This window comes from Taeniopygia guttata, chromosome 3, assembly GCF_048771995.1.
Source record: "Taeniopygia guttata chromosome 3, bTaeGut7.mat, whole genome shotgun sequence".
In the NCBI taxonomy this organism is placed as follows: Eukaryota; Metazoa; Chordata; class Aves; order Passeriformes; family Estrildidae; genus Taeniopygia; species Taeniopygia guttata.
The window spans coordinates 58,765,902-58,781,456 of NC_133027.1; the positions used below are offsets into that span (position 1 = coordinate 58,765,902).

Sequence of the window (15,555 nt, forward strand, 5' to 3'; positions counted from 1 at the left end):
AAATATTGCCTGCATTTCACATGGTGAAGAAATCTAATGCTGTTGAGAATCTGAGCGCCTGTGTTTGTCACAGTTCTTCAGGTCTTGCTGCAAGATGTGGCTACAACCAGAGTGATAGGGACTGATGGCTTTTTTGAACAGGTCTTATGTTAATGCCTAAGGTTTTCTGACAATAAAGTTTATTTGCTCTTTAAGGCTTCAGGTATACTGAAAGAACTGTGTTTTTTGGCCAACAGCCAAAAAAGGGCTGAAGGGCTCATGATGACTTGACAAGCTTCATTTGATTTGGAGAAGCAGCAGTGGGAACTCACAGTGCTTTATGCTTCTGGGGAAGTTGCTCTGTACACTGATTCCAGAAACCTCTATGTCAAGTCAGAGAGTTAGAGTTTCTGCTTTAGAATCAGAATAACTGATTCTATGTAGAGCTGGGCCTCTGCAATCTTCTGTTGTGACTTAAACTTCTGTATCATATATAGATGCTGTGCATTCATCACAGACCACAACTTGCTCATTGCTTCAGGCCTGCCTGGAATCCACATTATCAATACAGCAACTCCAGTCCATTTTGCCACACGTCTTTCAGACTGATGTAGACATGTGGATCTGATTCAGATCATGCCTTTGGAGTAGTTTTGTGGTGTAAATCCAACTGTCCCAGCGTGTTCCTGTGCCCTGTGCTACACTGAGCTCTGCTGGTCACCAGAGAGGAGCATTGTGACCCTATCAGAGCTAGCATTGGCCCCACTGGGGCTGTGTGTGTGTGATCAGGGTGCAGGAGAGGGAGCCAAAACCACCAGAAGTGTAACACATTTTTATGTGCTGAGCCCTTTCTTGTGAACAGCTTGAAGGCTGTTGTTTAGACTTTGTTTGAATAGAGGTAAATTTTTTTAAGAGCCTTCCTGGGGCAGGATTTGACTCTGCTTCATATATTTCTTTAGTGTTTTAAGAATGTAGTGTTTCTAAATGAGAAGTTTTTGGGGGTTGTTTTTAGTTTTTTAGTTTCTACTTCTTTTTGGGTGCTGAGCCTATATTTAGATTTTCACATTTTTGGAAGACAGCTGGGCTACCTGGATAGCTGACTTCTGTGGACCCTCTCCTTGAGAGGTGGGCAAATCAAAGTCTTACTAAGAATAAAAATTATTGCACAAGCTTCTTAGGTTCACAAATTTAAAAGTCATTGAATTACTGCTGTGTCTGAAGGGTACAATACCCAAAATTAAGTTTGCACTTACCTATTGTGGGAAAATGTCACTGCATTGTTGTCACTTCTGAATACAGACAAATAACCGCCTTTTATAAAATTGTCAGAGTTTATAGGCATATTTACTTTACGGCTACTTTTATAAGTTACCCACACCCTTCTCTGAATGTGAATAAAAGAAGCTGGAAAGGCCACACTGATAATGTCATACCAGGAAATCTTTAATGTGAAATACAGAGAACATGGGCAGGAGGGAAGCTTGTGAGGCAGGAAAAATCACACTGAATATACTGTATGGAGGGAAAAAAATATAGGGTTTATGTCTATTTCCTTTTTTTTTTTTTTAATTTTTAAATTTAAAGAAAATAAATTTAGGTTTCCTTTGACATAAAACAGCAAGTGTGTTTGTAAGCACTGATACACAGGAAGGCTCCTTGGTTCCAGGTTTAAGCCTTTAAAATTCCTCCAAAATGAATGCATATTGAAAGGAGAAAAAAGAGCCAGAAAACAAAGAAAACAACCAACCAACCAACCAAAAAACCTCTGAGTCTTGTAGAGCTGAAAATGCTGCCTGTTGACCAGACTTGATCCTGCTTAATCTTTTTCTGCCAAGTTAGACATTCTGGCAAGCTTCCTCAAGTCTGGATGTATTCAAGTAATGTATTTGGCTGACTTAGTTTGTTACATTGTAAAGATATATGAAAATCCCAGTTCAAACATTTCAGCCTACAGTTGTTTTTACAATCTGTCAAGAAGCACAACTAATTGATATTTCACTTTATACATCAGATATAATTTTTCTACCAGTACATTAGGTATTTGAAAGTATGTTTTTCACTTAAGTTCTGCTACTATGTATTTTATCTGAAACACTTCATAGTTTTACAGAATATGTGCTCTTTCTACTGAAAAAGGTATAGTAACACTTGGCAAGTCACTAAATTTTTTCCACCTTTTTTCCAGTTAGCAATGTCTCCCAGGTATTGGCTTCTAAATGTTTCATCTGGCTTTAATGCATAGTGTATCCCTGCAGAGATGACATCTTCGTTTTCTTAACTTTGATTTTATGAAGAACTGCAAAACCATTACATATGAAACTTTCTGTGTTTGAATACCTTTGATAGTTCCATCCCTTATATAAAGCTGAAATTTAAAATTATAAAAGTAAAAATAATCAAAACGGTATGATTTGATTGTATATGTTAATTGGTCTTTCTTCCAAGGCCAGTGCTGGTTTCAGCAGTAATTCTGTTTGTCAATACATGTATTACCTACTGGATTTGGTGTATGAAGAAATGTGGGAATTTTTGTCCCCACAGGAGTTTTGTGGACTTCCTGATGAAGAGAAATAATACAGAATGTTCATATGTTGGAGAGGTGTCTAGAAGTTTCTAAAGCCTGGAAGTACTGCAATAGGTGTGTGAGCCCATCCTCTGCAAAATGTGGTTTTTGGAAGCTGAAGACCTGAATTGCAAAGGTTTTGTTTCTGGGATCTCGTACTGTTTAGAAAGAGATTTAGTCTTTTAAGCAATAACTTATATTGTAGAATCAACCATGACAAGAAGATTTTTATCCCTAATTGTGCCATCAGTTTAATCCTGTTTCTAGACTGAACATGTCTGTGTGTTTAGCTTAAGCCATTAAACTTTTGTTTGAAGAAATGGTTGTGACCCTCAGACGGGTACCTGTTGACTGTGTAAAGTGAACAGATTGAGCTTCTTTTGCCTGTTGTTACAGTGTAGGATTTCTGACAGGATATGTTTCTCATGTCTTCTTTTGCAGTCTTTACAATGCTTGGATGTTCTTTTTGAAATGTAAGAGCTAGAGCTTGAGTGCACTGAAATCCTGCACATCTTTTCATTTGTCTAGATGGCATTTTTTCCCTATTCCCACTTCATTAAGATGCTTAGGATTATTTATAAATAGGGGAAAACTGGTCCCTCAGCCATTTGGAATTAAAGTATACAGGCAGAAACTTGATGAGATGGAATACTGCTCTGTTCCTAAAATAATGTGAAAGACTTTATAAGAAAGGTACTATCTCATTATTAGACTACACAGGGTTAAACTTAGGTGCAGAAACAAGCCAAAAGTTGATTTTCTTCATTTATTTCTCAAAAGAAATCCACTTGGAACAGCAGTCCTTGTAATTGATGCAGATGTTCGGAATTCTTTTCTGCTGACATGGAATAAAGGCTAATCCAGGTCAGTCAGTACCTTGTAATTAATGCACATTCTTTTCCCTTTTTCTTTTTAAATCTCTCTTTTAATTTTTTCTTTAATTTTTTTTACATTTCTATTCTTTTTCCTCTTGGTAGGGAAACGAGAGCAATCCCTGGTTTAAATCTCTGAGCCAGTCCAAAATGATAATAAAATTTTTGAATAGCATGCAGGTTACAGAATAAAACTATGTTAAACTACTAAATAACAGAGCCCTTTTTACAGGCAAATAACAGGCAATTTTTAAATCCAGGGTGGGGTTTTTTTTTTGTAATGTTCTTGCCTGCCCACCCTGGTATTGTGAGTTTGCAGAGAAGCAGTAACTTGCATTACCATGTAACAGTGCAGGGTGTTAGAAGGGTTAAGCAGAAAGGAAGATAAAAGCTACTTTGAGCTCACTTTGTTGCCTTGAACTTTGGATGCTGTTGAATATAGCAGTCATCTGTGATCACAGGTATCTTAGCAGCTGTATAATCAAAAACTATAAATGTCCAGATAGGAAATGATCCAGTAATTAGAGGAAACAGTACTGAACCGATGACTTAAAGTCACTTTCATTCTTAAATCACACAGTTGTAGCTGTTAGACTTTATCCTGTGATCTTTTCTCAGTATCTTGGCAGAGTACTTGAAAACTGATAATCAGGTTGGCTGAGAGCTAGAAAGGAGAGAAGGATTGGGACTGCTTTTTGTAGCTCCTTGCCTAAGAAGCACCTCCTGATTGAGAGGTGCTGTTGCTAAAGTAGACTGTAAGGAAGCAAAGGTCTGGTCTCTCTCTTACCTAGATGCCCATGTTTCTTTCTCCATATGCATTATATTGCAAATATTAATACAAATGCAAGGGACGGCTCTAGGGTGGTTTTGTATACGTGCCACTGAAATCTAAACACTAATCAAAGCTTGAAAAAGAGCTCAGATTTTTAACTTGGATGAGTTTCAGAATTAAGGAAAAGAAATCTGTGCCCTACTTACCAAACAAATGGGAAATACATTTATAGTTCCTTTGTGTCATGCAACCCTGAATGTTGGAGATTTGTGGACTCCTTTCTTTCCTTGTTTCTTTACCTACCAGAAGAACATTAGGAAACATTCAAAAGTGAAATGGAATTGTTTAAAGCAAAGTATTTTGTAATTTAGGCTCAGAAGTCATAAGTGAAGGGTTTCCTAAAAGTTGTGTAAGAGAACTCTGTTCTCAGAAGCACAAAAAAATCCCCTACCTCTTCTATGATGTTGAATAGTTGCTTAGTTATCCACCTGTGTGCACACAATATTATCTCCTTCTTCAAAGTAGTGGAGTGTGTTTTTGTATGTTATGTCTACTAGCCTTGTGCATGTGACTTGGAGAGCAAAATAAAGACTCACAAATTTGCTTGTTGGCATGGTCCTAATTATGACTCATATTACTGAGAAATCCCTTGTGAACTCTTCAGATTCTCACAAGAGATTACTCTTGCTAGAGTGCCAAGAGTCCTCTTTATCAGTATTAAATACTGAAAAGAGTATAGTGTCAAACACCCTGATGCAAAAGAAACTGAAATATACAGCAATTCACCAGCTTTATTTACCACTGTGGTAAATAAACTGATGCACAGTTATGGTTGAAAGTTCTAAGGATGCTGCATTTAATGCTAAATTTCTGCTTAAATATGTCCCTTTTGAAACACTAGTATGTTCTGGGGAGGTGACTAATCTAGGCTGATTTGTGGATTGCCAACTTTGAGAACAACAACAAAAAATCCCTGAAGAAACTGTGTCCTGAGGCAAATACGCAAACACAGACAGACAAAATTTGTTTTCTGTTTTGGGTCATAGGTGGTTGGCTTACAGTCCAAGTTACTGTGCTATGTCCTTGTCGCTACAGAATAATTGTGGTTAGTATCACAGAATAGTCTTCTGAAGTTTATTCAGTGTGTTTAAGACACTCTGAGATCTTCATGTCAGGATGTCATAGCAATATTTTGTGTTTAAATTAGGTGTGGGGGTGGAATGTCTGGAAAACTTATGTGGACTTTGAATGCCATTCCTCTGCTTAAAAGCCAAAATAAGTTAGTTTTGAAACACCTCCTACAAACTATGCTGCCAATAGCAGCAATTCTAATATTAGCATAGAGAAAACATAACTTTAAAAGTGCCTATTGAATCAGAAATCAGTATATTTGGACTCGGTACTACAAAGCCTCAGAACAAGACATTTAAGCAAATGAGTAACTTTAAATTAATGAAGGATTCATAGATACAGAGAAGTTGGCATACTTGTTGCGAAGTACTCACATTAAAATTTCCACCTTGGAGGAAAAGAGCTATTATTTCATGCTGCAGCTAAGCAGATTTATCAGTAGTACCATAAGAGGGAACAGTCCCATCCTGTGTCTAGTTACATATTCACTTACTTCTGCTTGCTCTCACCCAGCATGCAAACCACGTTTCAGGAGCAAGACCAGCAGGAATGTAATTCTTTTTTTCGTTTGAGGGTTTTTTTTGCAAGTGAACCATGCCTGAGCCCACTTTTAAACATCCATATTAATTTTAAATACTTTGCAGGATAAACGATATTTTGTGCAGTGGATTTTCCCAGTTTTAGTGAAGGCTTAATTAAGCATTATTCAGGCCTTAGTAAGATGTTCTGCTTCATGCATGCTGAAAAGTGACTGTAACAGAGTGGTTTTCCCTTCACTCTGGTGTTAACTCTGTGCTAATGAAATAATGGAACTTCTGGACTCAAGCAATAAAAACATCACTTCTGAAGCAGATGAGAGGCTGTTTCTCATCCAGCCAGGGCAATTTGATACTTTTAATGCCAAGTTGGAAAAGGATGTAATTGATAGCTTTACACAGAGCAGCAGGCACAGCTTGCAGAGGGAAAGTGGCGTTTTTGTTGGCTCTGGGACGAGACTTTGAAATCTGGGTCTGTTTATTTCCTTGCCTGTAATAATACTTAAACAAATCCCTGACTTGCCTAAGGAACCTAGTAGGAACTTGACAGTGTTCTAGGCTACCCAAAGGGAAGAATTAACTTGTCATCTCAGGGGAATTTTCTTTTTTCTCTTCCATGGTTAGTACTTAATAAAGTTTCACTCTGTCTATTACCCTTCTTTGTCCCTGTAGTCCCAGACCTTATTCTAAGGCAAAAAAAGATGCTGCTGACAGCTCTATTTTTATAAAGTAGTAACTATCCACTGCAGTAAGGCTCTTTAACACACACTGCTTATTTTGTTACATGAAATAGTTGTTTGCAGCTGGAAGGATGTAAGTTCTGATTAGGACACAAAACTGAGGTGTAGTGGCTGGCTCTGTATCAGATGAAGCTTCACCAATACTTTAAAACAATGAGGCAGATTTTGTTTAGAGATTAAATTACAATGATAGTTACTCTTTGGTTGTGGATTTACAGAGGATGGTTGTCACAGACAAATAGGATCTTAAAAATATTTTTACAGTGATAATTGGATAATACAGCTCTCACAGGTCTCTTCTACTCAAATTAAAGGGAAGAAGCATCATGGTTCTAGAATTCAGGGGGATCTCTGCTGAACTGCAGATTATAATTCAAAACAAAAAGCATGAAACATGCTCTTAAAAAAACCCAGTTAAAATCTCAATGTCGTGAGCAGGAGAAATGCAAGTGTCATTTTAACTGACAGATTAAACTGCCCCGCTTTGAAGGGGTCAATGTGCACATAAACACCAAGAAGAATAAAAAAAGTATCTAGGGGCTTCCTCTGAAACTGGATCCCTTCAGGGTGGATGAAAGGAGACCTTTTCCTTACTTGAAGGATTGGGAAATTATGTAGAAAAATGGATTTGCCTGTAAAATACACCACAGATGTCTGGGCTTTCCAGGAGTAAGTGCTAATTTTCAAAGTCCTGGGATTATCTTTACCAGTGATTTGGTATAATTCCTTGGTTGTATTTGGAATGTAGTGCCCAGACTAGCTTATTCTTTCTAAAATGATTTTTAAATAAAGCCTGTGATTATGATCTGTGCTCTCCAAATCTCTAATCTGTCTGAAGGAGAGCAAACAGGAGCTCTGATTTTAAGGTGTGTTTTTGGTGGGTTTTAATTTTTTTACAATATTTGCTCAGTGGTTGGTATAATCCTGTTTAAAAGGGTTTTTTTTTTTTTGCTTATTGGGCATGTTCTGTCTGGCTACCATTGTTTCAACCCTCATTCATAACTGAGTAACTTAATACTGAAATCAAACAAGTTGGAGTTTCAAACGCAGGCAAGGTTTTTTTGTCATCCCATTTTTGTTTGGTTTTGTGCAAACAGGTAGTACTTTTGTTGGCTGTTCTGCAGCTAGTGTCACATTGAAAACATTTGAAACCGATTTTTGTACAGAGTAAACATCCTGTGGTTAGAAGCGCTTAATTAGCTCAGGTGCCTTTACTGCTGGCATATACCTCCTTATCTTGAAAGCAGTGTCCACCAACTAATCCTTTATTTATGTTGAGCTTTGGAATTTTCCTTGAAATGCCTTTTTGTAACCTCTCCCAGTATAAATGGTAAGTGAACAAAGTGTCAGGTAAACGGTGAGGGTTGTGCTGGTAAGCAAATTAATAATACGGATGAATGTAAATTTCTTCTCACTGGTGGCAAGTTGGATGCCTGTGATTAACCTTGGGAGGAGTGACAGTGATGTGCCTATGCCCTGTGATATGGTTTGTTACCTTTTGTTGTACCATTTTACAAAGGAATCTTTTTCTTTTGTTTATGCATGGGGGGACTGAATTTGTTAATCAAATGTCCAAGGCTATGTTTTCAGTGCTCCAAAGGAGGGAATTGTTCAATGACAATGGCTAATTTGTGATAGCAATCACAATGTGAAATTCTAGTAGGCACTTGGATCTCTTCATCTAAAGCAAGTTGATATCACAGTGTATTCTACAATTCAGCACGAACAAAACAGAAGCCTATTTCCATTTTACAGTGATGGTACTAGCTCAACGTTACTCCCTTGGCAAAAAAAAGAGTATCATTTTAGTTTGGTTTTGGTAAATTCTTAGCCCCATTGTGAAATGGTCTTTCTGATTACAGGATTAAAGGTAATCCTAGAGAATTCTGATAGTGGTAGCTGAAAAAGAAAATCTGTGAAACCATTGTATTCTGTCTCTCAGGTTTCTGGTTCTATAATAGTATATGATTGCACTGACAACTGGTTAATTGAGAGTATACCATCCACAGGAGGAGAACAAGGAATATGCCAGAAGTTCAGAAGTTAATGCTTTCTCCTGTCCTATATTGAGAGAAGAGTAGTAGTGTAGGGAACTTGAATTAGACAGAAGTAAAGAAATCATAATTTTGGCTTAACTATATTCTACATGGTAAAAGAAGCTTCTAGACATCATACCTGAAAAAGCTGCCTTTGTATTAATTTTTTTTTTAACCCAGGAGCCAGGTAGTTTGCCATTTCAGATTAGGTCATGGTGTAGGCTTTCCTTACAAGAAAAAAAAAATCTGATCTGTTTTAAGTTGGTTTTGTTGCTCTTATTCAAGATACTGCAACAACAGCAATATTGCTATTCGTGTATAATGGAGTAAACTAGGGCTAGATGAAGATGATATATCTCCTTGGTGCAACAGAGACTGTTTTTTTCTCTCATACTCCTTGCATTTAGGCTCTGAAGGAAGGATTGCATATGCCCATAGGTGAAAACTTTTGAGCTTTAGGGGGAGTTAGTAGGAATGGACCCACAAGCAGGTGTCATGGCCATGGGCACAGATGTTTGAACTGAAAGTGATCACCCAGGCTCCAGCTGGCAGAAGAGTGCAGGAAGAATGCTGGTTTAGACCCAAAAAAAGCAAGTGCTCATGAATATGTTATTTCTGCTGCAAGTTTAGCATGTAACGGTAGTACAGAATATGTCTGCTCAGAGGCATTTAACTTGGAATTCAGGGTTGACTTGTTCAGATCAAAGGGGAAACTCAACCAAAATACTCACTCAGATTTTGAGAGCTCAACTTTAAAGTTTTTTTATTGTTATTATTATTTTTACTGTTTCTTAGAATGTAACAATCGGCACATCTGAATGTAATGCTGATCCTGCTGGTAAGACCTTAAGAGCGAACAGGTTCCAGGGGAAAATCGAAAGCATGATAGCTTTTGGTATCCAGTCTCTTAGTTTTTTATAAGAGAAATCAAGCATTCCCTCCCTTCCTCATGACTCCCTAAAGGTGCAGTACTCTTAATTGCTTTTGGCAGATAAAAGCTATGAGGAAGTCGGGGAACATGTTTTATTTTATGTTACTGTCATTAGTCTGAACTAGTTCTTAATCTAAGATTACAAAGACATTGTTTATAAGGATATATCTACTGTAGTTTATGTTTGTTTCGACTCCTCTAGGTTATAGAAGGCAAACTGTAGAAGATCTTAGATCCTTAACTTACTGAAAATTGAAAATGTAAATGCTTCAAATTCAACACTTTCCTCTTTGTTTACAAAATAATTGAGCTTCTCTGCATGTTAGCCCAATATGATGACTGTATCTACAGTCCATATACAACACTGACTATTTTTCTTATATTTATACTTGCTAGGTCTATGTAAGAATCAATTATGAAGTGACATGAGGTGTTTCTAATTAATATAGCAAGTGAACTAAAATACAAAGCCTTGCTTAGCATTTGATACTATTTTTGTGGAAAGACTTCTAAATTATATTATCAAGGTAGCAAATAATCTATATTGTATGTTTAGATTCTATATCTAGACTATACTGGCCGTATATGTTTTATTCAGCATTAAATATAATCCAATAGTGATGGTGGGGATTTGGTGGTCTCATGGCTGTTCCTCCTTTAAGCTCATTAATGTTGAAAGAGCTGGTGGCCCTTCTGCTGCTACATTTGCACCAGGATATTGTCAGTGCCTGCTCAGAAATCAATGGCTAAGATGATCATGAGACTGTATCTGCCCTTTCCTTGGTATGTCTAAAAGTGCTGCCTTTAATTTATTGGTCTCTGGCCTTTCTGTTTGCTTTAGGGAAATCCCTTCTGTGTTTTCAACCTAACATTACTCTGCAAAATGCATATTTACAAAAAGAACTGAAATTTCTCTGTAGGAAAATACACTCCACGACAGAGCTGTGGCATTGTTGCAGTCTAGGCAGGTTGTGTAATTGTGATGAAAGCTTTTAACAGAAAACAAAACAAAACAAAAAGAGCAGGAAATGTTTTGAGTGAATTCATGGGCATAAAACTTTTAAGTAAGATATGTTTAATATTTAAATGAGGAACTCTGCTTAAGAGGATAAGTGAGATTGCTCTGACCTTCATTCTTTGCTCAGAAGAACAAAGTTAAGCATATGTGATAAAGACAAAAGCACACATTGCTGTTTGGTGAATTCACCATTAATATTTGAATGTGGTGGCCAAAACCAAGCCTGTAAAAATGGGAAATTTGGAATCAAATCAAGTATTACCTGACAGAGGAGTACTTTTTGATACATGCAGCTGAAAATCAAACTCTGCTTTCCCCAAATTCTTCATGTGTATTAGAAAGCTGCATGGAATTGGTCAAATAACTTCATTTATGAGCAAGTGTAATATAAAACCCTCAATTTTTGGATGCTGATTACAGTAATGAAAGGAACAAATCTGTTCCTGGTCATACTGAAAAGAGCTGAAAAGACACACACTGTATTTACTTGTGAATTTTAGTTCAGGAAGATGTAGCTCAGTTGCTTAGTTGCTGCCTGAGGGAGGGAGCTGGAAGACAATTAAATTAGTTTCCTGTTTCTTTGTTCAGAGGCTTCAAGTGTTATCATTGGGTTGAGTTTATTTTTCTTTTTTGATCAAAGTTAGGTGCAGAACTGCAAAGTTAAAAATTGCTATGCCGATGGTGAGAAACAAGCCGACTCCTTTGCTCCTTCCTCTTTGCTATCCCAGCTCTTTGTTTCCCACATCCAGCCCTAAAACCTTCAATAATTACTTTGATGATTGAAATTATGGAAATGTTCCCAGTGGTCCAGACCTGCCAGTAGTAATTAAATCTCAGGACTTTCCAGTCTTTTCAATTTAAAATTAAGCTTTGTAAAGCCTATCTGAAGACATGATTTTCTTGTCTCTAGGGGCCCTGACTCACTTCATACTTTAATATGATTTCTAGGGAGTAAACATACTTTATCTTTAATTCACACAGCTGTTAAAAAGAATTAATGAAAAACCTTTGTTACTTAGTCTCTTTCCATTTGCAGCTTCCTTGTTGCAAAATTTGGTCAGAAGAAAGAAGGGACAGGTAGTTTTTCTTAAATGAGCAGGCTGTTGGCCCCCACCCATGAAGTATATTACTGAGGTTTGTGAGGTGTATTTTAACAAATACTGGGAACCATGTAGTTGCTGATGTGATAACAGCTGAAGTTAGGTTCTGGAAAATACAGTGAGCTTTCTTTTAAATTTATTGCTTGGCATGCACATAGCTGTTTGAAAAACACTGATGGAGCATTCAATTGTAGTTGTTATTCAGTGTATCTATTGCCCCCCCCAAATACAGCTAGAACTTATCTTTTAACGCTAGGATAACTTCAAGTAATATTTTGACTCTTTATGCACAACTTTACTGAGGCATGCATTGTACTACTGATAATGCCAGCAGTAGTGAACACAGCCAGTGACAGTGAGCAATAATAGGTGTTTTAGAACATGTGGTAATTGTACATCTGGCATGCCCTGCCCTTCAAACAGCTAATTGATACTTCTGGGACCTAAACTCTTGTACTCTTTAAGGGCTAGAGTTGACTGTTTAAACATCACTGTGGGTTCCTTATTATGCTCTACCCTTTGCTTATCTACTAAAATTATTTATGTCTGAAACTGGCCTCATGCAATTAGCGTGTGTGAGGCTTTGCTAGCAAGTGGTGCCATATACCATGAGTGTTTTTGTTCAAAATAATCTTAGAAAAAAGGGAGACTCTTGCTTACATAGCTGCATGGCAGTAGTGTTTTCTCTCTTTTCCTGTTGTTTCTGCTCTTTCTAAGGATTTGCAAGCTTTCAGTTTTTGATTAGGAAAAAATAGTACTTAAAAAATTAATAGTTAAAACCCCCCAAACAAATAAAATGGAAAACAACACTTTATCTCTCCATAACTATGTTTGAAGAGAAGAAAATCTAGTATTCTTGCACACCATGGAAAAGAAGTTAGGCTGATACATTTTAGTCTGTTTTCAGTAAAGAGATACCCACTGTGGCTTTGCTGCTGCTTGATAACTTCAGTAATTTAACCATGTGTCTAGAAGGGAGAATAAAGAAAGGAATGTTGTATATGTAAAGATGTGCATTTCAGAAGTTTGAAGATATTCTGCTTTTGTCCTTAAGTTATTATAATTAATTTAATATACAACTAATTTATTTTCTTTTGGCAGAAAATATAATTTTTCTTCCTATTTCTCTTGCCAGATTACATGAGTCTAAGTTGGTGATGTGGTATGTGCATGTGGTGGGGATGTTACTCTTTTAAAAAGTCTTTTCTGTCAGTCTTTTCTGCAGTCTGAACAAGGAGTTTGAGTCCTAAACATAGTGCGAATTTATCAAACAGCATTTCCCAGACAGCTTATGGAAAACAATCCTGGAGGACTCCCAGACTTCAATAACTGAAAGATACTGCTTGCTGTGCCTGCAGCTCTCTGGAATTGGAATGTAAAACTGGCAGTGGAATAAACGCACTCCCCCGAGGAGGCTGAAGATGCTGCAGAGCAGCAGACAGGGAAAAAGAACTTTCCCGAAAGAATGAAATAAGTTCTTTTTGTTTGTTTTTTTTTAAGCCTTATTCCTCTTTGAGGCCTGCAGTGATGGCAGATGTCCAGCTCAGTATCCCAAGTGGGGTTTTAAAATCGGAATGAAAGGATGTCTCTTAGCTGCTCTTTAATCCTGTGCTGAAGGTCTCCAGGAGAGTGACCAGTTATTCAGCTTCACAAGTGCACAAGTAATCACATCAGGGTGTGGTGGAGAGCTCTCTCTGCAAGTGTGTTTCTGGACAATAACATTTCTAGGATATTTGAGAAGTACAGTACCTAATTATCTGCTATTTCTTGGCTAAATTGGGCTGTATGGTGTATCTAGTTATGCTTCCAGAGAAAATGAATCTGCATTTGCTGTAGGAAGAGTTTTTAGGGTAAGCTTTTCCTATTTTTTCACCTTTTCCATCTTCCTTTATCCTGCTTCCTCTAAAAGTTTCCACCAATATTTAGAGTTCTTATAATATCTTAAAACCAGAATATTTTCTAAATTTCTGATAATGCTATTCTGTAAAACTATGTATGGCATTTTTTTGTTAATCTTTTCTTTTCATGTACCAGCTAAATAATGTAATGCAATGAGCATTGAGTGTTGAGTCATTGAAAATAGAAGATTTATTGTGCTATTTCAATTAATTTCTAAGATAAGCTAATTTCTAAGAATGAAATAGCAAGAAAAATGACAAATTGTGACACCTTGTATTTTCATGGCAAAATTTTGAGAGAAAGGTTTTTCCTGAATTGGTCATGGGGATGACCAGTCTCTTTGGCAATTGAAGCTTGTCCATCTCTGTGTGCATGTGTTCTGTCATCTCAGTCAAGCACCTGAATGTCTTTAATTCACTACCTGAGTGACAAATGTTAAATGCTGTGGGGCTAATTTGATCATCATGGTAATTGCATTTTGTATGGGTTGATATAGCTGTATAAGAATAGAAAGTTGTGTTACAACCCAAAATATGTTATTTCTGGATGTTTCATTTGCCATTTCTCTTTGAGATGGGAGAAAAGAAGCAGAAGATGTAGAGAAAAACTGTGGACTTTGAGTGTTTTAGAGATGCTTCAGGATGTGTTTATACATAAACCATAGAAGTGCAAAGTCTTTTTTATTTTAGGTGTCAGCATAATATCCTATTCCTGTCACTACTAATGTTGTTTTATCTCTAAAGATTAATTTGTGGAAATGTGATGTGCAAACACATGTGAAAGCACAAGTAGTTGTGTCTTTATTAAAGGTTAAGGAGATCATGACCTCACATATCATTCTAGTTTCCTTTTGTGATTGAAAGATTTGCTCTCTCACTAAAAGTTGATAGCTATAGGAAAAAAATGCTTTCCAGAAGCATTTTTCCTTTAGCTTGCTGTCTTTCTAAGTTTAACAATTTACCTTTCTATGGCTCCAAATAAGTCCTTTGTATGTCTTGGCATGCATGTAAGTGATCTACAAAGGATGGATTGAAGAGAAGCTATACTTGTGAAGCTATACTTAAAGTGAAGCTATACTTAAAGTGAAGCTATACTATACAAGCTATACTATACAAGATATACCTGTGGGAGAATGTGGGAAGAAAGGAAAAGGATACATTTAACACTGCCCAAAGGAAATATCTCTTGAAGAGATAGAAAGTCCCAAATGTACATCTGAAATCACTGAGGCTTACTGCAAACTCTATTTTGTTTGAATCAGCTGACATGAAGTGAAGTCTGTCCAGAAACTAATGTGCCATGTGTGCATTTCTTCACACACACACATGGACACAGACACACACACACACACATACATACATGTGGTTAGATTCCAGTTTAATCCATGGCACTGCATGCCTGAACACGAAACCTGTATTTAAATGAGGATATAAGGAGGATATAGTCTGTCAGTCTGTCTGTCATCAGGTTCTTACGCTTTTTAATAACCCACAACACCTCTCCAGAGGTCCTTTGATAGGTTAGGGCATGGGCATGTTTTTTAGCTGAACCTGCAAAAACCATCTGTCCAGTCTTTGGGAGAGCTCAGCCTGGGTTTTGTGCAGCTCCAGAGTGCAGGTACCTTTGTTCTCCCTGAGGTTTCCAAACACAGAGGAAACTCTGGTGCTGTGTGCAGTGGCAGAGGGGATAATTCCTCCTCCCCCTGTAGCCCCTGGGTCGTGCACTCTGGTCACTCCCTCCCTATGGCAGGAGAAGTCCTGCAGCTGCCCAGCTTGAGCAGAAGCCTGGCGCAGGTGGAAAGGGATCTGGGTGTCCACAGGATCATTACTGCTGGAGTGAGCTCTTAGTAGGCTTGAAGGTGTGTGATCCAGAGTGAGAGGAGAGAGGCAAGCCCACCAGTGGGATTTAAGGTAACTCCCTTAGAGTGCTCTGAGACCGAATTTGTCTGAAAATTAAGATAATACATTTTTCTGTCAAT

The 15,555-nt window shown here is 37.4% G+C and overlaps 1 protein-coding gene across 6 annotated transcripts in view; it reads left to right on the forward strand.

The window, feature by feature from the left end:
• Positions 1-15,555, forward strand: part of PLEKHG1 (pleckstrin homology and RhoGEF domain containing G1) — a 123,166-nt gene that overhangs the window by 44,762 nt on the left and 62,849 nt on the right. Inside the window, exons 4-5 of one of the 6 annotated variants that reach the window (XM_072926935.1) lie at positions 2,521-2,617; positions 3,323-3,406. The exons of 4 other annotated variants lie outside the window; for them this stretch is intronic. The gene's annotated coding sequence lies outside the window, so the exon portion shown is untranslated. The remainder of the gene's footprint in view (positions 1-2,520; positions 2,618-3,322; positions 3,407-15,555) is intronic. One more of the 6 variants, XM_072926934.1, reaches the window with a different exon arrangement.